The following is a 24,325-nucleotide window of genomic DNA, read 5'->3' on the forward strand; positions in this document are numbered from 1 at the left end:
GGAGCCCTCATGGAGAACTTCAACTAGGACAAGGCAGAGGGAAAATGTGGGGTTGGAGCCCCCAAGCAGAGTCTCTACTTAGGCACTGCCTAGTGGATCTGTGAAAAGTGTGCCATCATCCTCCAGACCCCAGAATGGTAGATCTACCAACACCTTATAGCATATGCTTAGAAGAGCTGCAGGCACTTGACACAAGCCTGTGAAAGCAGCCATGGGGGAACTACTAAGCAAAGCCACAGGGACAGAGCTGCTCAAGGCCTTGGGAGTCTACTCCTTGCATCAGCATTTCTGGATGTGAGACATGGAGTTAAAGGAGATTATTTTGGAGCTTTAAGATTTAATGAGTGACCTGTTAAGCTTTGAAATTTCATGGGGCCTGTGGCCGCTTTGTTTTGGACAGTTCCTCCCATTTGGAATGGAAACATTTACCCAATGGCTGTTCACCCATTGGATCTTGGAAGTAGCTAACTTGTTTTTGATTTTACAGGTTCATAAGTGGAAGGGACTTGCTTTGTTTCAGATGAGACTTTAGTCTTGGATTTTTGAGTTAATGCTGGAATGAGATAAGACTTTGGGGTACTGTTGAGAAAGCATGATTGGTTTTGAAATGTGAAAAGGACATGGGATTTGGGAGGGGCCAGGGGCAGAATAATATGGTTTGGCTCTGTGTTCCCACCCAAATCACATCTCAAATTGTAATTTCTACCTGTTCAGGGAGATACCTAGTGGGAGATGGAGGCAGTTTCCCATATGCTGTTCTTGTGACATGAGGGCCTCCTCATGAGATCTAATGGTTTAAAAGTGGCAGCTTCCTTTGTGCTCTCTCTCTCTCTCCTGGTGAAGTAGGTACTTTCTCCCCCTTTGCCTTCCACCATGATTGTAAGTTTCCTGAGGATTGTCCAGAATTACAAGTCAATTAAACCTCTTTCCTTCATAAATTGCCCAGTCTCAGGTAGTATCTTTATAGTAGTGTGAGAGCAGACTGATACAGTAAGGCAGCAATAGAAAACTAATCCAATGTCCAAAAACAAAACTTATTGTCTTCCTGCTCCCTTCACCCTTTCTCCAACTTCCTCTTCCTTTTGCTTTTCCAGTCTCATTCATCCAGTTTTTGGAGACAGAAATAAGCTATTTTCATTTGGTTCTTTAGTTTCTTTAATCAACTGTGAAATCTCATCTGCATCAAACCTCAAATATTTTTTGAAGTCACTGACTTTTTTTTATTTGCTATGCTATTCCATCCACCAACTTCCCTTTTTGAAATATCAAAAACGTATTCTATCTCTCTTTATTGTTTCAAGATTTGCTGTGTGGAAAGATATTCTTTGCTTTGCAGTCAGAGTAAGGGTTCTAAAATGTAATCATACATTTCCTTTACTTAAAGACCTATAATATTGTTATGTTGATTGAAGGATAAAAACAAATTTTTAACATAACTTCATTAACAGTTTTGTAAAAAATATCAAGTAAAAGCTTCTAAAACTGACCTAACCCCTGTATTCAAAAAAGAAAATCAAAATAAAAACCATAGGAAAGAGACGGAGGTGGAGTAAGGGTTTAGAAACACCAGCAAAAATTTAAAAAAAATGTAATATGTTTGTGTCCAGCATATCCACATTCATTTTATCTGTTGTACCACCACCGAAACAAAAAGCAACTAAGCAAAACAAAATAAAATAACTGTTTATGACAGGAAACATGCTACTGAAAGATGACCAAACCCTTTTTTCTTGAAAGTCATCAAGTTGGGAATGGCATCACACCAATGAACATGCCTCTAGAGGTCAACCAATCACTTATAGTCTCACCCTAGTAACCACACATTTACAATTAACATCAACTTGCTTCCTTATCAAAAAGGCCACTAATCTTTGAAATCCATACTTTCCAAGAAAATCTATGTAAGACAGCAGTTTGCTCTGCTCAGAAAGATTGTGCTTTTACAATGTAGTTTTCCTGGATCTCAGTAAGCAATGAATTCAGGGGTGTGCATGGCTAATTGTTGATACCAACTGGTAGTGTTGTTGTTACTGTTGTTGTTTGATGGAATATAATGATCTGGGCATCAATGATTTGGCTGATGGGAGCAAGATTGAAAGATCAAGGATGAGCCTAAAAAAGAGTGATATGGATGGATACATGGAGAGAACACAAAATGTGAGAATTTTTGTGTCCTGTGTAATACTTATCCAGAGCTATCCATACCAAAAGAGGTTTTCAACAACTAAAAAGAACAGTAATCCTATGACCACAAACATTTTGCCATAATAACAGAGATAAAGGAAGTGCAGGTGCCCACTAACATGGATCCTCATAAAGACTAATTTGCCTACTGCCATTGTGAGTATTCTAACCAGCCATCAGGAGAAACCAACACTGTGTCTTCAATATACTACCATTTCTAAAGGTAGACAGCAAATTTTATCAGACCTCTTCCCTTCTGAAAGAAACAGCAACTTGACACCAATTTTGAATGAGTTTGCTTTCTGTGCTGTATTGGCATTTAAAACATCACTACAGAAGTTTTAAAGAATGCCCTATATCTGTGATATGTGCACAACATTGTGTGTAAGTTATTAACCCTTTCAATATCAAAGGAAGTTCTTCAATGGTTACATGGCCAAATAATCACCTATCTTACTACATATGCTGTTGTCAGAAATCTCCAATCTCTGAGCTCAAACGGCATTTAAAGAGCTCATCTAAGATACAAGATCACCACAGATCTCTGCAGGGGTTCTAGCTCTCCTCCAGGATGCTGAGCCAACAGGCAGTATATGGTGTTTTCATTCTTGTAGCTATTAAAGCAGACAAAGATGGAGAACACTTTTAACAATAAAGTGGAAATATTTGGATTTATTATCAATGCAACTGGCAGTCTGCAAGATTTGAGGTCCTGTTAGGTTGGGTGTTTTCTGCCAAGGAGCACTGTAAGGTTTCTGCTGAATTTGAGTCTAAAGCTACCACTTGGTCACTTTTTTTTTTTTTTTTTTTGTGATGGAGTCTTGTTCTATCGCCCTGACTGGAGTGCAGTGGTGTGATCTCGGCTCACTGCAACACCCACCTCCCTTGTTCAAGCAATTCCCCTGCCTCAGCCTCCTGAGTACCTGGGATGACAGGGGCATGCCACCATGTCAGGCTAATTTTTTTGTATTTTTAGTAGAGATGGGGTTTTACCATGTTGGCCAGACTAGTCTCGAACTCCTGACCTCAGGCAATCCGCCTGCCTCGGCCTTCCAAAGTGCTGGGATTACAGGAGCGAGCCACCGCACCTGGCCCAGTTGATCAGTTTTAGTTTCCTCCGGATGAAGAATGACCAGTGTTGGAGGGGAAGGATTGAGGGAAAGGGATGTACTTCATTGGCAGATTCCAATAATCATAAGGACCTATAACTACTTTCACGGAGTAGAAGAAATCTCAACCCATAAAATTAATTGCGGCATTTCTTGAAGATTTCGTGCTCATAAAAGTAACAGAGAATGTGAAATTACAGAAACTTCATCCTCAAAAGAGAAAGCTACTCTTGTCTCATATCTCTCTGGTATTAAGTTCAAGGTTATACCAAAAGGTAAGATATTCATCCAGACACAGTGTTGTCTGGCTATGAGGGAAATATAGAATTAGTGACAAAGGAGAGAGGTAGGTATTAATTACATATGCAACATAAACTACAGAAGTAAATATTTAATCCACTAACTTTCTTACATTGAATCTGAAGAGATTAGAGGTCTAGTTTTAAAGTGCCACAGATATAGATAAGATTTAAGCCAGGCGCAGTGGCTCACACCTGAAATCCCAGCACTTTGGGAGGCTGAAGCAGGTGGATCACCGGACGTCAGGAGTTCGAGACCAGTCTGGTCAACATGGTGAAATGTCGTCTCTACTAAAAATGCAAAAATTAGCCGGGCTACTGTAATCCCAGCTACTCAGGAGGCTGAAGCAGGAGAATTGCTTGAACCCAGAAGGCGAAGGCTGTAGTGAGCTGAGATCACGCCACTGCATTCCAGCCTGGGTGACAGAGTGAGACCCTCTCTCATAAAATAAAATAAAGAAAAATAAAATAAAATAAAATAAAATAAAAATAAAATAAAATAAAATAAAAAGATTTAATGGAGGAATAGAAGAGTTCTGAATGGTGCAGGTATGGATTGTGTCTGACAGCTCTTGTGCTCCACTATGATTCTCAGTCTCACCTACATGTGTTTTTCATTCATATGGCAACATCCAACTTTGCATAGGTCAAAATCAGCTTCAAGCTAGCGCGAAATGACTGTTCCCTTTATCAGGACTATGCAATCCAGGAGTGCAAGACAGTTAATCACTCACGAGGAGAACTTCTCACCAACTAGGAATGAAAGCCTATGAATAAGTGCCTCCAATTTTTTTCCCCAGATGGTCGGTCATGGGAACATTAAATATATCTTCTCAAGTGGTATCATGAGATAAAAGAGGCAACCAGCCGTAAATGTGGCTGACTCAAACTGCATTTTTGCATTGTTTTTCTCTTTTTCTTTGATAAGCTTTTTCTAATTCCTAATAATTTTGGGTCACATTTTCCAGTAAAGTGGATTCAGAACATTATTTGAGGATATGATTTCTGGAGAATCCAGTGTGTTGTGTGGTGTGTGTGTATGTGTACACTTATACAATTTGAAAATTTTTGGGGGGAAATTTTAGATTCTCCTTACTCTGTAAAAGTAATTTAAGACCATTATAATAACTGAACTCTGCTAGTAGAGGGTAGAGTATTTCCTTCTCGCTCCCACCCCCATCCTCATTATTTGGAAAACAAAATACTTCATAAAATTAAGTAAAATCAAATAAAGTATCTAGAGTCATTCAGAGTGAATGATATAGAATGGGTCAAGGGTGAGAGATAAATATAAGTAGAAACAGATTCTTGACTGCTTTTAAAGCTAAAGTGAAGATATTTCCAAAGTGTCTAGAGAGTCATCGATAATTTCTGAGTTTGGAAGTCACATTTTGAAAGCTGTGATTTAGAGAAATTAAACACTCATTTAAGAAGGAATGATGCATAAAATGATTTGTGTATGGTTGCCAGAAGAGAGGCTATTTCAGTAATCCAGGTGTAAGATGATGAGCTACAGAGCAAAGGTGGTGGGTGTTAGCAAGTAAATAAAATGACACATTTAACGACATTTGGAGGGAGGGATTGACAAGATTTGATTGCCTATTAGATAAATAACTGACGAAAGAAGAAAATGTATTAAAAATAACTCTAAGAATATCAAGCTGTGCACAAATAATTTTCTTCCTGAAACTCTTATTTTTCATAAAGCAAATGATCATATATAAAGAAGTGGCTGTAATGTACTAAAAAGTGCAGATTTAGGAATCAATAAACTTATTCAACAGATATTAATTGAGAGTGTATTTTAGGCTAGGCACTAAATATTAGGCTAAGGCTAGCGTGTGGTGAATAACAGTGTATAAAACAAGCAAAATATAACTGTCCCTATTGCCATTTATTCTATAATATTAGAGGAAGGGAGGAAAGACCAATCAGAATAACATTATTTTCAAAAATATTACAAATGCTACAGAAAAGCAGAGCTTGGTGAGGAGGCTCAGAAGTGCTGAGAGGTAGTAAAAATTTTAATAGAGTAAATAGTAGGAGCCTCATTGGCAAGATAACATTGGAACGAAGACTAAAAGTGAGCCAGTTGGCTACGTGAGGATGCACTCTCAAAGCAGGATGAACAACTGATGAAAAAATCCTGAGGCAAAAGTTTCAGAAAGAAAACAGAAGCCATCTTAAAGAGGTTCCCACAAATAAAATGTGGTCAATTTATAAATCTAATAAGGTTTTTTGACATGACTCTTTTAGTTTTTGAGCACATTCTTAATTTCTGACACACAGAAAACATATTGGAGGCTTAGTTTGTATTTTATTATTCTCTACACCTGAAATTATGTATTTATCAAAGAAGCCTTGCAAACAATTTACAAAAGCATGACTGACGTCTAGTCATGCTCATTACTACAGTGGTGTCGTTACTTCTAGGTCTTGTCAGCAGCCTGTGCCATCTCTACATCCGTGATTCCATCTATGAGTTCATAGGACACTTTTGATTCCAATCCTCCCACTGCCAGAAGGGAATGTGCCTTTTCATCTTGCCATGTTTGTATCTATAGCTCCCTTTTCCCATACAGAGTATCCAATTTCCCAACTATATCCAGATTTGTTAAAAAATTTCCTCTTACATTATGTACAACATTGTGTTAGAGTTGAGTCACCAATACCATTACCAATAACCACCATCCTAAGTTCAAGGTTTTTATTGTTGTCCTTAGACTATATCTCACAGAGAGTATAATCCAAGTATTGTGATCAAAGACACTTGAAATGACTCTGTATGTGTGTGCTTGTGCATGTTCTATATGTTATCAATTTCATATACTTATTGTTTTGTTGATAGTTCATTTTAATTTCCCCTTCTTTTAATATAATTGTGATTTAATTATATTGTTTGAATTTGGGAATCATATAGTTCAAAAATTAAAGACTCAATCTTTTTCTATCCCTACTATACCATTGCTTTGCTTATTGGTTACAAATTTAATTAGTTTTGTTTTTATGGTTTATGGTTTTGTTTCTCCAGTAAAAGATTGCACATACATAATAATATGTCGCAATTTTTGTTTTCTTACAAATAGCAGTATAATATATACATATTTTATTTTACACATTGCTTCTTTAAAAAGAGATTTTGTCCTGGAAATCACTTCATATCAGCTCATAAAAGTCTTTTCATTCTGTTTTACAGTTTCTTAGTATTCATTGCTCCCTATACTGTAGTTTTCAACCTGTCTTCTGAGGTAAGTTTTTAGGCTGTTTCTAGTATTTTACAGTTTCAAATAATGCCACAATAAATATCTTTGCATGTGTTTGTATGTTGGAAGTATAAGTTAAAGTAATTTTTAAAAGTAGAAATGCTGGCTGGGCGTGGTGGCTCACACCTGTAATCCCAGCACTTTGGGAGGCCGAGGAGGGTGGATCACCTGAGGTCAGGGCTCAAGACCAGCCTGGCCAACATGGTGAAACCCCATCTCTACTAAAAATATACAAATTAGCTGGGCATGGTGGCATGTGCCTGTAATCCCAGCTACTCAACAGGCTGAGGCAGGAGAATCACTTGAAATCAGGAGGCAGAGGTTGCAGTGAGCCGAGATCGCTCCACTGCACTCCAGGCTGGGCGACAAGAGCGGGACTCCATCTCAAAAAAAAAAGGAATTGCTAGGTTTTAAGTATAATTGCAAGTTTAGTTTTTTTAGATGTCATATTCTGTACATAGAAGTTATACAAATTTTGCAGCCCCTCTAGCTATGTATAAGGGTGACTCAGGCTATAGCTTGCCAATAAAGTGCATTTTCAGGGTTTTGAATTTTTGTCATTGAGAGATGAGAAATAGCATCAGAGTATAGTTTTAATTTTCACTTCTCTGGTGTTGAGTGCTTTTTATAATTTTCAAAAGCCCCTTCAAAATTTATGGGGGTGTATGTTGGTGTACTATTCATTTTATATTTGTGAGTTTATGACTTCTGCACATTTTTTGATCAGTTGTTTAGTCGTTTTTTACTCAATATTTAAGAAATTATTTATATAATAAGAAAATTGGCCCTTTATTATATTTATTACAACTTTGTGCTCCATTTTAACATTTCGTGTTTCTAATTTTTTAATGCAATTATTTCATAAAGTTGAATATATTATTTTATTGCATCTGAATTTTTTAGTTACAATTTAACTTTGTTCTCTCACACCCAGATTAAAAGTGAATCCACATGGAGCTTGTTTTTACTGCTTGTATAATTTTTTTTTAATATTTAGGTAACATTTATTTGGTGTTTATTCAGGTATATGTGTTTTTTAGGTATCCAATTTTATCAATTTTTGTTTCGCAAAATGCCTATCTAGTTCGGCCAACACCACTAAAATGTCTACCTTTTCCTCTGCTATTTGTGATGCTATTTAATTGTATATGAAAGTTGCCCTTGTACTTGGGTGTATTTCTGAACATTCTGTGCTTTTCCTCTGGTCTACATGCAATGGGATAGCTTAGTGTTTATGTTTTTGCATCTGACAAATCTAGAGTCCCCTCACTGACCTACTTTTCAGCTTATTCTATTATTTCATTGCAATGGACTAAATGTCTGTGTATTTCTAAAATTCATACTCTGAAACCTTAATATCAATGTAAAGATATTTAGAGACAGCATCTTTGGGAGATAATTAGGTCATGAGAACAGAACCCTCTTGAATAGGATTTGTGTCCTTACAGAACAAGGCTAGAGAACTAAATCGTCCTATTTCTGCTATGTAAGGGTACAAGAAGTTGGCAGTCTAAAACCTGGAAGAAGGTCTTCATCAGAACCCAATCATGCCAGCTTCCTGATCTCAGACTTCCAACCTCCAGAGTTATCAGAAATAAATTCCTGTTGTTTATAAGGCACCCCAATACGGTACTTTGTTTAGCAGCTCAAACTATCTAGGAAACAAAATGTGTATGTATGTGTGAACCTTACAATCAACTGCCATATAGGTGAGGTAGGGGTATGCTATGTTTATTGGAATTGCATGAAATTGACTTATGTTTTACAAAGATTGCTTTCATGGTGTGTTTATGCAGATCGATGGTGAAGATTGTGAGAAATAATGGAAGTAGCATAATATTTTGCTATTGCAAAGCATTTATTTCATTTATTACAAATTATTGGGGGCATAAATATATATGGATGTATTATTGGATATATATATGGATATATATATATGGATATATATAGAGATATATATATATATATCCATATTCCATTCCATTAGAATGGAATGAAAATGAAATGTCCAGATAAATTGCACATAAGCTGTTACAAAAAAAGATTGAAGCTAATTATGTCTCCAAGTATCCTGTCCTGAGCAATCAGAATGAGAATGTTGCTATCCATTAAATGACAGAAAGCTGTGGAAGAAACAGGCTTGGTAAAATTAGTGAATTTTGAGAAGTTTTTAAAAAAATATTTAAGTGAGATTTGGAATAGAAACTAAGATGTAGGAGCCCGGAATTTTGGGGAGAAATTTGTACTGGAGTTTCTGCACGACGAGTCTTGCTATCTTTCCTACAACTGCTGGTTTTGATTTTAAGCACTATGTCCCCTCAAATTTCTCTATTGCCTTCCATTTGTTGAAATCATCTTACTTTGGTTATGTAAAGAATGTACAGACTATTTGCCAGATTTCATACTGTATTTGCCTAAAATAACTTCCCTTTTAGGGATTATAAATTGATTAATCCTAGCCCTAATTTTGGGGTTTAAACAAACAGTAAAATGACATGTAAGAGATTAGGCAGGGTAAAGTAGCTAAAGGTATAAAGATCATGATGAAGAAAGGTTATAATAAACACAAGAATATGAAAAATATACCTTAAAAGTAGATAGGTACTTGGTACAGTTCTCCTTACTAAGCAATTCAAATAAATATATCAAAATATAGAAATTTTCGATTTTCTTCAGTAATGAAAAGCAGATATGAGAAAATGCAAAAAAATCAACCATTTTACACTTGATATTGGAATAGTTTATGACTTTTCCAGTCTTATATGTTTATTTTATGACTAAATATAATTTTTGTGTTTACATCCTCAAGTAGTATTTGGTGTACAATATCATGTATAAACAGCTGGAAATGAAAACTCTGCCTGTAATATTTCTAGATGTATACCAAATACATAAAGTATAAATAAAGTATTTCACTTGGTTTGGAATCAAACTTCCATGTGTGTGTGTGCGTGTGTGTGTGTTTGTGTGTGTATGTATGTGTGTATATATATATATATATATATATATATATATATGAATGATTATGTTCCTAAATACGATTAGGAATTTAAATGTGTTATAGAGTCTAAACATTATTAAAAAACAGAAAAAATACTATCCAAATGAGGTAGAATTTTAAAAGTTGGCTTCGTGTGAGAGGTGACTTTCTAGTTCCATAGATTGCGAAGAGGGAGAAGACAATTATGGCTTTGTAAATGGCTGAAGTAAAGGCTAGGAAATAGAAATAAACCTAGCTAATTATAAATATTGTTATAAATATTTTGATAAAATATATTATAGGAATATATGGAATACAAATAGAAATACTCACACATATTAAATATGTGGATGTGAAAAACATGTTTGCTCCAAAGTACCATAAAAATATATAGTTTTTTTCCTATTTAATGTGTGTTATTAAAATTGTAATCTACACGAATAAGCTGCCAGTAAAATGCATTATCATGAAGAAGTTATAGAACATAATTAGGAAATAACTTTTGAAGTATTTGGGGAAATACAGTTGTGAGTTAAAATAATAGCACATGGTTTTTTATTTAAACCTCAACAACTACTGACAATCAAATGGAAATAAGTAAATCATCTCCAAAGTATAGGGGAATGTAACAGATATTTAAAAATTATTACAGAATCAGAATTACCAAAATAATGTAAATTATTAAGTGCCTTTGAATAAAAATATAGTTCTAAGTTTTTTAAAGGTTATGCTTATATAAATAAAGCAGAATTGAACTGGACTCACTGGAGAATTATAGGTAAAACCTGTACATATGATTTATATGTATGATTAACAAATTGCTATATTTTTTCACTTGAAAAATAAACACAAATATTTTACTCTTATAAGATGATCTTCTGTTGTTTGATATATAATTTACAATGAAAGGTTATGTCTTAGAAATCTAAGGTGTGTGTTACTCCAGAGTTTCTGGAAAATATTCATTTAGCATGTCTTCAACAGATTAGTAGAGTGCGCTGACTTTTAGGCAAACCTATTGTATTAGTATGCTTGAGCTGCCATAACAAAATATCACAGACTTCAAAATATCACAGGCTTCAAAATATCACAGGCTTAGACAACACACATTTATTTTCTAACTTCTGTAGACTTAGACTGAAAGTCCAAGATTAAGATGTCAACAGCATTGGCTTTTGGTGAAACCTCTCTTTCTGGTTTGCATGTAGTCACCTTCTTGCTGTGTCCTCAAATGGACATGACCTTTTTAATATGCCCATGAAGACAGAAAAATCTCTGGTGTTTCTTCCTCTTCCTATAAGAACACAAGTTCTATTGACTTAGGACCCCACTCTGTGGCCCAATTTAACCGTAATTACCTTCTTAAGTTACCCATTTCCAAATACAGACACATTGTGGGTTAGAACTTCAACATATAAATATTGGGAGACCCCAATTAGCCTATAACCTATACAGTCAGATTAAAGAGTAAGTAAATAAACTTACTGAAGAAAGTTTTAAAAATATCCGAAGTGGTTTTTTTGGCACTTTCATTCCAATCTTTCTTTCCATAAGGTGGGGATGGAAAACAAATAAAGTGGTGGCATAGCAAATAATTCCCAATACTAATACTTTCTGCCATACTAATCCAGAAAGTTTTTAAAAACATTTTTTTTTGTGACAACACAGATGAACTTGGAGGAAATTATGTTAAGTGAAATAAGCCAGACACAGAAAGACAAGTACTGTACATTCTCACTCTTATTAGAAATCAAGAACAGTTGATCTCATAGAATTAGTGAACAGAATAATGGTTACCACAGAAAGGGGAAGTTGAGGCGGACATGATGAGGAGAGAATGGTCAATGGATACAAAGCTACAATTAAAAAGGAAGAAAAAATTATTCTGTCCTATTGCACAGGAGGGTGATTATAGTCAACAATAAAATATTGCATGTCTCAAAATAGCTAGAAAACAGAAGTTTGAATGATCTCACCACAAAGAAATGATACATGTTTGAGGTGATGGATACACTAATTACACTGATTTGGTTATTACATAATGTATGAAAACATGACATTGTACACAACAAATATGTATCATTATTACGTCAGTCTTTAAAAAGTAACGATAATGGCAATGCATGGCGATGTATGTGGAGCTTTCACTTTAGAAAAATTAGCATCTTTGTGAATACCACAGAAAATATAATTTTTTATCAATGTGAATTACAATTGAGTTTTCCTGAAGAAATAATAAGTACAAGTAAATTAATTCAAAAACTTATTTTGACGGATTGTTTATACCACTTAAAAAATTGTATAGTATATATTGTTGATGGAAATAATTTTACTGCTAATATGTGGTTTTTATAAAATAATTTATACTTCAAAACTCATTACTTCTATGAAAATCGCAAACATTGTATTATTTTTATAATTATAATCTCATTCATTCATGATAAGAATTTCAAATTATTAGAATTTAATGATACAGTTCACTTTATGCTGTCATCAGGAATGAATGATGGTAACATTTAGCCAGTTGAGCTTTACATATATTCAAAGAGTAAAATGGATATAATGTTAAGATACAGTTAAGAATTTCCATCCATCTCTTCCACCTTTCTCTGTAGATAAAGACGGGGCTAATTTGGGCATATGTTTTTATCATGCAAAGTGTTTTGTTTGCCTTTTACTGAAATTGTATGCATCCATACTAACATATAGGTGTGTTTTATGTTCAAAAGTTACATTTTTGGCAAGATATAGTGTGAAATATTTTATACCAGGATTCAATAATTTAATATTTTTTCTATGATTTCTTTGTGCCTATATATATATAAGTAATTCATTTATTTAACTGTTACATTATATTTTTAATGACATTCTTTCTTCATTCTGGTAACAGAGAGGTTGCTAGGCCATTTCCTTTTCTTTTACATTACATTTTTACTGCACTTTTTTCCTAGATTTATTCTGCTAATATTTTACTTAAAATTTGGAACTGCATGCATGCATAAGGTTAGCCTATGTTTTTCTTTTTCTTTTCTCAGAAAACACTTAAATGGTTTTAGCATTAAGAACTATGTATTTATGTAGTCACATAATGTAATTGTGTATAAGCCACACACATTAAGGAAAGGATTTTTTTCAATTTTTAAAAATGTTATGGATTGTATTATATGAAATAAGAAGCATTTTTAAAATTTTTGTTAAAAATTTGTATAAACAAGTGAGCCTGGTTTTATATTTAATTGCTTTATTTTGTTGACTTGTTGAAATTTGTGAGTTAAAGATCAATACAAATTTTCAATGCTGGGTGTGTCAGTTTTGGTTGAGGGCTGTCTATAAGTCATGGTTGATTTTCTCTTTAAATTATCACAAAGTTGATCATAATATTTTCTAATTACTTTTATATTTTAATTATATTTGAATCCATTAGTGGTCTTGCCCTATTTTTCAGTTTTGGCTGTTAATATATGACTTTTTCTTTCCTTTTTTCTCTTGATCACTTTTCCTAGAAGCCTATTTTTTCTTAGCCATGTTAGAGAGTCATATTTTTATTTGATTGTTTCTATTTAATTATATTATTTGTTCATTATTCATTTTACTTTTCTCATTGTATTTTTCTTTGAGTTTATACTTCATTTCTGAACTTAGTAATTTGACTATGTTAGCAAATTTGTTTTATGCTAGATAATTTTCTAACATATGTTGTTAACAATATAATTTTTCTCCAGTAAAAATTCTGGTTGAATTCAATAAGTATTACATAAAGATTTTTCCTTTTTTTTTTAAATCATATATATATTTTCTAATTTCATGGATTATTTGTTTATGAGACAATAAAACTTCTCTAGCAAATTCTTGTTCACTTCAAAAATATATGAGCATTGGCCTCTGGGAGAAAGTGAAGATTTCCCCAAAAAAGTTCTGTCTTCTGAAAGATGGATTTTTAACACACATATTTGTCTGGACTGTAAATACATGTTAAGTAAATAAATCATGTTGTAGGCAGATAATCCTCCGGATAATGAAGGCTTATTATTTGGTAATAGAAATATTATATCATCATGAGATACTAAACCAGAGCCAAAAGCGTTCGGGCTGCTGCTTTGTTTCAGAAGTGGTTTGGAATGATTTTACAGTAAATATCTAGTTACTAAAGAAAAAGGTTCAGAATGATTGGAAGCAATTTAGTTTTAGAATAATTTCCCCAAGGATTATAAAGGAAAACTAATCCCTAGGTACTTTAAAGTCTCTCTTATTTGAACTGTTTATAATCAATGACTATTATGTAATTCTAAAATGCTTACATTTTTGGAAAGAAGAAATATATAAGGTTTTATAGACAAATTTAATTTGAAAACAATTTTATGACTGTAACTGACTTTTTTTTTTTTTTTGAGACAGTCTCATTCTGTCACCCAGGCTGGAGTGCAGTGGCGCAATCTCAGCTCACTGCAACCTCTGCCTCCCGGGTTCAAATGATGCTCGTGCCTTAGCCTCCTGAGTGGTGACATTTTCATTCATGGAATTACAACCTGGGATCACTAACTTGTTGGCAGCCCAGGAATTATGCAATTGCTGGTCAATGTTGTCCTTGATATACCTCTGAAACCTCTTTTCAGTTTTTGTTTTCCTCTTACTAACCCCTGAAACTATATTCCATTATCTCTTCATTTTCATCATGTCACTTTTTCATGATCCACTGTCATTTTTTTTCTTTTTACTTCCATATTCAAATTAATTCAGAGTGGAATGAAAGGTGATGAACATTAGCTTGACTACCAAGTGATAAGGCCTCAACAGTCCAGGCAAATTCTAGCCTAATTTCACATATGTAAGTAATTAAGCTCAAGGAATCCAAAAATAATTTTAATGTATGAACTGATATTGAATTGGGTGAGTGAATAATTTCTGTGAATATTTTAAGACAAGTGACATTTAAAGAATGAGATATTAAATGATTTTAGAAAGCTGGTTAATTTTACCAAAAATCAAATAGTTCACATTCTTTTCTAGATTGATCTTTATGTTCCACTTTCTTTATTTATTTGAATACAATTTTAATTTGTGTTATATTTGTTAGGAAGAAAACACATGTATAATAATACAGTTTAATTGTATTAACATTTCTACATTTCTTTTGTCTAATACACAGAAGATAACTTTAAACTTATACCTAAAAACACTATGAAAAAATCAAAGTAAGCCTTGTTCTCTGAGCAATGTAGTTGGTATGGTTCTTACTTGAATACCCAGAAGATATGTCCCCATCTAGAGGTATCAGGATCATTCTAGGAGGTGAACAAGTGTGTTAGTCCATTTGCATCACTATAAAAAAAGCCTCAGGCTCTGTAATTGATAAAGAAAAGTGGTTTATTGTGGCTTACAGTGCCGCAGACTGTACAAGAAGTATGGTGCTGGCATCTGCTTCTGATGGGGCCCTAAGGAAGCTCCCAATTATGGCAGAAGGCAAAGGGGAAGCAGATGGCATCACACGGCATTAGCAGGAGCGAGAGAGAAAGCGCCATACGCTTTGAAACAGAGTTTGCTTGAACTCAGAGACAGAACTCACTCACCACACAGAGAGTGATAAGCTATTCATGAAGGATCTGTCCTCATTGTTACAGTAGGTAGCTAGTCAGGCATAAGCAGGGCAGCAGAGGGCTCCCCCAACCCCACAAGTAATGTCACACAACCATCAGGTGATGGTCAGGTGGTTGTTACACTGTCCCTTCATAAAATAGTATTAATTGGTCGCAGCCAGTTCCAGAGAAGGGTAGTCTCCCAATAGATAAAAACACCTGAAACTGTTGATCAGCAGTTTCCCGATAAGATCTCAGGAGTTTGGGAAGTGGGTCCAGACATGTGCATTAAGAGGCAAGACGGGGCCATACACAGTGGCTCATGCCTGTAAACCCAACATTGTGGGAGACCAAGGCAGGTGGACTGCCTGAGCTCAGGAGTTCCAAACCAGCCTGGGCAACATGGTGAAATTCCATCTCTACTAAAAATACAAAAATTAACTGTGCATGGTGGCACGCACCTGTAATTCCAGCTACTAGGGAGGCCGAGGGAGGAGAATCACTTGAGCTCAGGAGACAGAGATTTTAGTGAGCCAAGGTCACACCACTGCACTCCAGCCTGCAGCACAGAGTGAGACTCTGTCTCAGAATAATACAAAAAAAAAAAAAGAGGCAAGATGGAAGGGTTTGACTAGTGTATGACCTCCTAGAGACATTTGACTATGTATGTGTGTGTGTGTGTGTATATATATAGAGAGAGAGAGAGAGAGAGAAAGAGAGATGGAGAGAGGGAGAGAGAAAGAGATGGAGAGAGGGAGAGAGAAAGAGATGAAGAGAGTGAGATAGACAGAGGGATGGAGACAGGGGTATGATATAGGTTCATGCTATTTATAGAGTCTGAGAAGTCCAGACTCCAGAGAGCTGATGATGTAGTGCCAATCTGAGTCCAAAGGCCTGATAAGCAGGACAGTGGTTAGTATAGGCCTGAGTCAGCACTCAAAGGCATGAGAAGACCAATATCTCAGCTCAAAGAGTCAGTCAGAGAGAGAATTCAGACCTTCAGTGAATTATATAAGACTCTTCCCAGTAGGAAGGCAATCTGCCTTACTCAGTTTAGCTATTCAAATGGTAATATCCAGAAATATCCTCACAGATACAGTCAAAAATAAACTTTAGCCAAATATCGGCACATGCTGTGGCTCAGTTAAGTTGACGCATACAAGTAGGAATCTCACTGATAAATGCTGATCTTCACAGTTTTTTAACCACTCAGAGAGGTCCATTCACATACCTCTTCTCCCAATGTTGATGTTGGGAATCCTGCCACCAGTACACATATCATACAGCTGCAACCATAAGAGTTGGAACACAGCCTTTTTGTTTTTTTTTGTTGTTGTTGTTGAGAGGGAGTCTCACTCTGTTTCCCAGGCTGGAGTGCAGTGGGGCCATCTCAGCTCACTGCAACCTCCACCTCCCAGGTTCAAGCAATTCTCCTGCCTCTGCCTCCCAAGTAGCTAGGATTACAGGTGTGCACTGCCGCGCCCACCTGATTTTTGTATTTTTAGTAGAGACAGTGTTTCATCATGTTGCCCAGGCTGGTCTTGAACTCCTGACCTCAGGTGATCCACCTGCCTCGACCTCCCAAAATGCTGGGATTATAGACATGAGCCACTTATCACTATTACACTATGTTTCCTGATCCTGTAAAGGTTGTGGCCAGTGTCTCCCTTGTTATGCAACTCCATAACACCCAGGTTGGAGAACGTCTCCTTGAGTATGATGTCTTGTCCAGGTCTCTGTATTGCCCTGTATGCAAGCAGTTCTGAGGAACATGTGTATCTCCTACAACACTTATGTCCTTAAGGATTCCCCAAGAGATACAACTCCAGCAAGCTTGGTAAGTATGCTGCTTGTCTGTTTGCTCTTGTTATATGAAGAAACGATAGGGAAAACTGGAAAAAATTAGCACTCGAGGTCTTCAAAAACACTTATTGATAAATGCTTACTTAATAAAGATTTGTTTTAGGGGGATTAGAAAAATCTTTCAAAATAGTAAAAACAACTGATGAGAAGATGATAGTGAACAACTTGGAATTACGAAGGCGAAAGAAAAATGGAAGAGATCAGCAGGTTCTGACAGGAGCTCAAAAAAGAATTATTAAAAGACAAAATAAGCAGATACTGAATGCACAAACTTTCTGAGCTCCAAGTCTGGATCCAATGAGACTCAATTAAATAATGAGAACTAAAGTATTACTGAAAGATAGTGACTGATATTATGTACTTATGTTCATAAATCAAAGGGAACCATTGAAAGAATAGTAAAAAAAGAGTTTTTAAAAATGGCTGAACATAGGACAAACATTTAAATATTAATAGTCTTTTTCTCTGTACTAATTACAGTCAATTAGTAATGAAGAAATGAATCTCATAAAACATTACAGCAAAAAATAAATATGTGTTTCTCATGAAAAAACAACAGATTATGTATAAGGTCACTATAGATAAAACTATAAAATAATTTAAGATATAAAAAGAGACCTGGATAATTGGAAGGAATACCTAATCCATGATGGGTAACCTCTTTACCAAATGATGCTAATTTTCCCTAATGTAAACATGCCATATACTTTCAAACAAAATTCTTATTTTTATTTCTTGGACTTTGTAAGATGAGTCAAGCATTTGTAGAGAAGAATAAAGGGTCACGGATTTTTAAAACAATTTGACAGAAGATCAAGATTAAAACATATGCTCTATAGGATACTAAGAGATATTGGGAGGTAGTAGAGTATAATGGTTAATATTTTTATATCTCAGTCTATACTTCCAGAACTTTCCAGTCATTAGCTATATGACCAGGAACTAATAACTTAATTTCTTTTTGCCTTTGTTGATTCATATGTAGATAGGCAAAAGTAGAGAGTAAAGGCACTAATATCTCTGAGCCATTATAAATAGTGTCTTGTTAGGTATAGTTTTAGTTCGCTGTTTCCCAACAATATTTGTTGAAAAGACTATTTTTTTCCATTGTATATCTTTGGTATTTTTGTTGAAGAACAATTGACTGTATATGCATTGATTTATTTCTGGACTTCTTATTCTGTTCCCTTGGCCTATATGATTGCCTTTATGCCAGCACCATACTGTTTTGATTACTGTAGCTTTCTAATGTAATTTAAAATCAGAAGGGTGAACCTCCAGCTTTGATTTTCCATGAGATTAATTTGGGTTATTTGTGGTCTTATATGACTCCATATGATTGAAAGAACTGCTTTCTCTATTTCCGTAAAAAAAAAAAAATAATACTGTTGGAATTTTGATAGGGTTGTTTTGAATATGCAGATCTCTTTGGGTAGTATGGAAATTTTTAACAATATTAAGTCTTCCAATTTATGAGCACAGAATGTCTTTCCACTTGTTTGTGGCTTTCTTTATTTCATCAAGATTGTGTAGTCTTCAGTGTGTGTCTTTCATATCTTCAGTTAAGTTTATTCCTAAGTATTTTATTATTTTTGTTGCTATTGTAAAAAAGACTATTTCCTTAATTTACTTTTCGTAGTTTACAGTTAATATATAGAAACTCTACTAATTTCTGTGTATTGATTTTGTATTCTGCAACTTTATTGAATTTGTATATTTGTTCCAACAGTTCTTATATAGAGTCATTGGGATTTTCTATATATAAGATGATGTTATCTGCAATCTGGGACAATTTTAGTTTTTCTTCTCTGATTCTGATACATTGTTTTCTTGGCTAATTGCTCTGGCTATTCTTTCCAGTACTATGTTGACTAGAAGTAACAGGAATGGGATTGCCTTGTTCCTAATTTTAGAAGGAAAGCTTTCATTTTTTCACCCCTCGAGGTGAGGTTCAGAGTGTGACCCACGAGGAGGTGCAATACAGTCAAAAAGAACTGCTTGAGTGTTTGAATTTATATAAGCAGGTATCTGGAGAACAGGCACAAGAATGGATATAAAGGGTGTGGGATCATGGTGGAAGAAACATAAAGTTGGATCAGGCTGAATTTATTGATTTGGGCCCACTAAGTAGGGACTCTGCATTTAACATTGCAGCTCAGGGAGTTAAAAAAGGTTCTGATAGTTTATTTTTTGGTTAGCTGAAATGTGAATTAAAAGATTGCCCACGGTGAGCAAGCTAGAAATGCCTGATCTCCCTTGGTTTAATGTAGTGGAAGGAACCTAAAGGCTTAGAGAGAGTGAGATGGTGGAGCGAATTAGTCACTTTAGACCTACTAATTCCAGCTGGAGGGGTCCAGAAGATATACCCTTGACCAATGCTTTGTGGAACAGATTTGGGAGGGTAGGACTTGCATCTTTGAAGAGCCGTGTAATTGCTATTCTCTGTATGTCAGATCTAACAGTGGGAACCACAGTCACTCAACTACAAAATTTAAATGCAGTGGGAATAATTGGATCCTGAGGCTTCAGGGGCCAAGTTGCAGCACTCACCCATCAAAGGCAAGGTGTGCATAGCTACTGTAATGAACAGCAGAGGCAAAGCAGCAAGAAGAGTAGTCTGACTCCTGCAGAGCTCTGGCATTGGCTAATTAATCACAGTGTTCCTAGAAGTGAAATTGATAAGAAATCTACTGCATTCTTACCTAATTTATATAAGCATAAAACTTCCAAGTCAAATGGACAGAAGACTAATTTTAATGATAAACACAAAGAATCACAGCCCCTCAATCAATTTCCAGACTTTAGCCTTTTTACAGATCAAGAACTGCTTGAATAAAGGGCAGGCCGGGTCCGCTTGAGGAAGGACCTCACTACACTACCAGCAGTTTATGCTGTACATCTTTCTCCCATCCTTCTCCGAGGCGACCTCTGGCCTTTCGCCAGGGTCACTGTGGATTGGGGAAAGGGAAATGATCAAACATTTCAGGGACTACTAGACACTGGCTCTGAGGTGACATTGATTTTAGGGGACACAAAACGTCATTGTGGTCCTCAAGTTAAAGTACGGGCTTATGGAGGTCAGGTAATTAATACAGTCTTAGCTCAGATTACCCTTACAGTAAAGGTCCAGTGGGTTCCTGTAGTCATCCTGTGGTCACTTCCCCAGTGCCAGAATGTATAACTGGTATAGACATACTTAACAGTTGGCAGAACTCCCATTTTTGCTCCCTGATTGGTTCGGTGAGGGCTATTATTGTGGGAAAGGCCAAATAGCCATCCAAGCTGCCTTTACCTAGAAAAATATTAAATCACAAACAATATTGCATCCCTGGAAGGGTTGCAGGGATTAGTGCCACCATCAAGGACTTGAAAGTCGCAGGGATAGTGATTCCCACCACATCCCCATTCAACTCTCCTGTTTGGCTTGTGCAGAAAACATATGGATTTAGAGAATGACAGTGGATTATCATAAGCTTAACCAAGTGGTGACTCCAATTGTAGCTGCTGTACCAGATGTGGTTTCATTGCTTGCGCAAATTAACACATCTCCTGGTACCTAGTATGCATCTGTTGATCTGGCAAATGCCTTTTTCTCCATTCTTGCTCACAAGACCTACCAAAAACAATTTGCCTTCATTGTCAAGGCCAGCAATATACTTTTACTGTGTTAATCAGGGGTATATCAACTTTCCGCCGTGTCACAATCTTATTTAGGGAGTACTTGATTACTTTTCACTTCCACAAGATATCACACTGGTTGATTACATTGACGACATTATGCTGATTGGAACCAGTGAATATGAAGTGGCAAACATACTGGACTCATTGGTGAGACATTTGCATGCCAGAGGATGGGAAATAAACCCAACTAAAATTCAGGGAACTTCTACCTCAGTAAAATTTCTAGCGGTCCAGTGTTGTGGGGCCTGTCGAGATATTTCTTCTGAGATGAAGGATAAGTTGCTGCTTTTGGCCCCTCCTACAACCAAGAAATGCCTTTTGAGTCTATTTGGATATTGGAGGTAACACATTCCTTATTTGTTTGCGTTACTCTGGCTTATTTGTCAAATGACCTGAAAGGCTGCCAGTTTGAGTGGGTTCCAGAACAGGAGAAGGCTCTACAATAGTTCCAGGGTGCTATGCAAGTTGCTCTTGGGTCGTGTGACCCAGCGGATCCAATGGTGCTTGAGGTGTCATTGGCATATAGGAATTCTATGTGGAGCCTCTGGCAGGCCCCCACAGGTGAATCACAGTGGAGGCCTCTAGGATTTGGGAGCAAGGCCCTGCCATCTGCTGCAGATAAATATTCTCATTTCGAGAGACAGCTCATGGCCTGTTACTGGGCTTTGGTGGAAACTGAAGGTTTGACTATGGGTCATCAAGTTGCCATGTGACCTGATCTGCCTATCATGAACTGGTGCTTTCTGACCCATCTAGACATAAAATGGATCATGCACAGCAGCATTCCATCATCAAATAGAAGTGGTATTTATGTGATTAGGCTTGAGCAGGTCCTGAAGGCACAAGTAAGTTACATGAGGAAGTGTCTCAAATGCCCCCTCTTGCCACCCTGCCTTCTCTTCCTCAGCCTGCAACGATGGCCTCATGGAAAGCTTCCTATGGTCAGTTGACAGAGGAAGAGAAGACTAGGGCCTGGTTCACAGATGGGTCTGTACAATTTGCAGGCACCACCCAAAAATGGACAGCTGCAGCACTACAGCCCTGTTCTAGGACATCCATGAAGGACAGTGGTGAAGGTAAATCTTCCAAGTGGACAGAAGTTTGAGCAGTTCATTTGCTTGTACACTTTGCATGGAAGGAGAAATGGCCAGATGTGAGATTATATACTGATTCATGAGCTGTAGCCAATGGTTTGGCTAGATGATAAGGGACTTGGAAGAAGCATGATTGGAAGATTGATGACAAAGAAATTTGGGGAAGAGGTATGTGAATGGACCTCTCTGAGTGGTAAAAAACTGTGAAGATATTTGTATCACATGTGAGTATTCAACAATGGGTGACCTCAGCAGAGGAGGATTTTAATAATCTAGTGGATAGGATGACCCATTCTGTGAACACCACTCAGCCTCTTTCCCCAGCCATCCCTGCCATCACCCAACGGGCTCATGAACAAAGTGGCCATGGTGGCAGGAATGGAGGTTGTGCATGGACTCAGAAACCTGGACTTCTGCTCACCAAGGCTGACCTGGCTACGGCCACTGCTGAGTGCCCAGTTAGCCAGCAGCAGAGACCAACACTGAACCCTCAATATAGCACCATTCCTCAGGGTGATCGGCTAGCTACCTGGTGGCAGTTTGATTATATCGGACCTCTTCCGTCATGGAAAGGGCAAAGGTTTGTACTTACTGGAATAGACACTTACTCTGGATATGGGTTTGCCTATCCTGCACACAATGCTCTGCCAAGACTACCATTCGTGTACTCACAGAATACCTTATCCACCATTATAGCATTCCACATGGCATTGCCTCTGACCAAGGCACTCACTTTCTGGCTAAAGAAGTGCGGCAGTGTGTTCATGCTCACGGAATTCATTGGTCTTACCATGTTCCCCATCATCCTGAAGCCACTAGATTGATAGAACGGTGGGATAGCCTTTGAAGCCACAATTACAATGCCAACTAGGTGACAATACTTCACAGGCCTGGGGCAAAATTTTCCAGAATGCCATGTATGCTCTGAATCAGCGTCCAACAAGTGGCACTGTTTCTCCTATACCAGGATTCACAGGTCCAGGAATCAAGAGATGGAAGTGGCACCACTAACTGTCACCCCTCATGATCCACTAGCAAAATTTTTGCTTCCTCTTCCTGCGATATTACATTCTCCCAGCCTAGAGGTCTTAGTTCCAGAGGGAGGAACACTGCCATCAGGAGACACAACAATGATTCCATTAAACTGGAAATTAAGATTGCCACCTGGACACTTTGGGCTCCTCCTACCTTTAAGTCAACAGGCTAAGAAGGGAATTACAGTGTTCGCTGGGGTGATTGACCTAGACTATCAAGATGAAATCAGTCTACTACTCCACAATGGAGGTAAGGAAGAGTATGCATGGAATACAGGAGATCCATTAGGGCGTCTCTTAGTATTGCCTTGCCCTGTGATTAAGGCCAATGGGAAACTGCAATAGCCCAATGCAGGCAGGCCTACAAATGGCCCAGACCCTTCAGGAATGAAGGTTTGGGTCACTCCACGAGGAAAAAAAATACGACCTGCTGAGATGCTTGTTGAAGGCAGAGGGACTACAGAATGGGTAGTAGAAGAAGGTAGTCATCAATACCAGCTATGACCACATGACTAGCTGCAGAAAAGAGGACTGTAATTGTCATGAGTATTTCCTTCTTCTTTTGTTAAAAACATGTTTGTGCATGTATACACTTGTACTAATAAAATATCTTCATTTTATTTCTTTTTTCCTTTATTACTTGACTTAAGATTTATTGACCTCATATTAGCGTTTAAGTATTGTTAACTTTATGTAATAGCATTTGGGTTGGGGATTGGTGCATTTCTGGTTGTAGGAAGGATAGTTGTATTATGTTGGGTGTAAGTATGACATTATTTTCTGTATTTGAAGATTGTGTATGATCTCAGGAGATGTGTATGGGTTCAAGTTGACAAGGGGCAGACTTGTGATAGTTAATACTGAGTGCCAACTTGATTAGATTGAAGAATGGGCAGTACTGATCCTGGGTGTGTCTGTGAGGGTGTTGTCAAAGGAGATTAACATTTGAGTCAGTGGGCTGGGAAAGGCAGATCCACCCTTAATCTGGGTGGGCACCATCTATTCAGCTGGCAGCACGGCCAGAATATAACACTGGCAGAAAAACGTGAAAAGACCTTTCTGGCTTAGCCTCCCAGCCTACATCCTTCTCTCGTGCAGGATGTTTCCTGCCATCGAACATCTGACTCCATGTTTTTCAGCTTTGGGAGTCAGACTGGCTTCCTTGCTCCTTAGCTTGCAAGCAGTCTATTGTGCGACCCTGGGATCGTGTGAGTTAATACTCCTTAATAAACTCCTCTTTATATA

The 24,325-nt window shown here is 36.8% G+C and overlaps 1 pseudogene; it reads left to right on the forward strand.

Annotated features, from left to right (window-relative positions):
• The first annotated feature begins 17,036 nt into the window (after positions 1-17,036).
• LOC129059656 (uncharacterized) lies at positions 17,037-23,617 on the forward strand (annotated as a pseudogene).
• Positions 23,618-24,325: the final 708 nt, after the last annotated feature.

Source organism: Pongo abelii, chromosome 4 (assembly GCF_028885655.2).
Source record: "Pongo abelii isolate AG06213 chromosome 4, NHGRI_mPonAbe1-v2.0_pri, whole genome shotgun sequence".
NCBI classification, from domain to species: Eukaryota; Metazoa; Chordata; class Mammalia; order Primates; family Hominidae; genus Pongo; species Pongo abelii.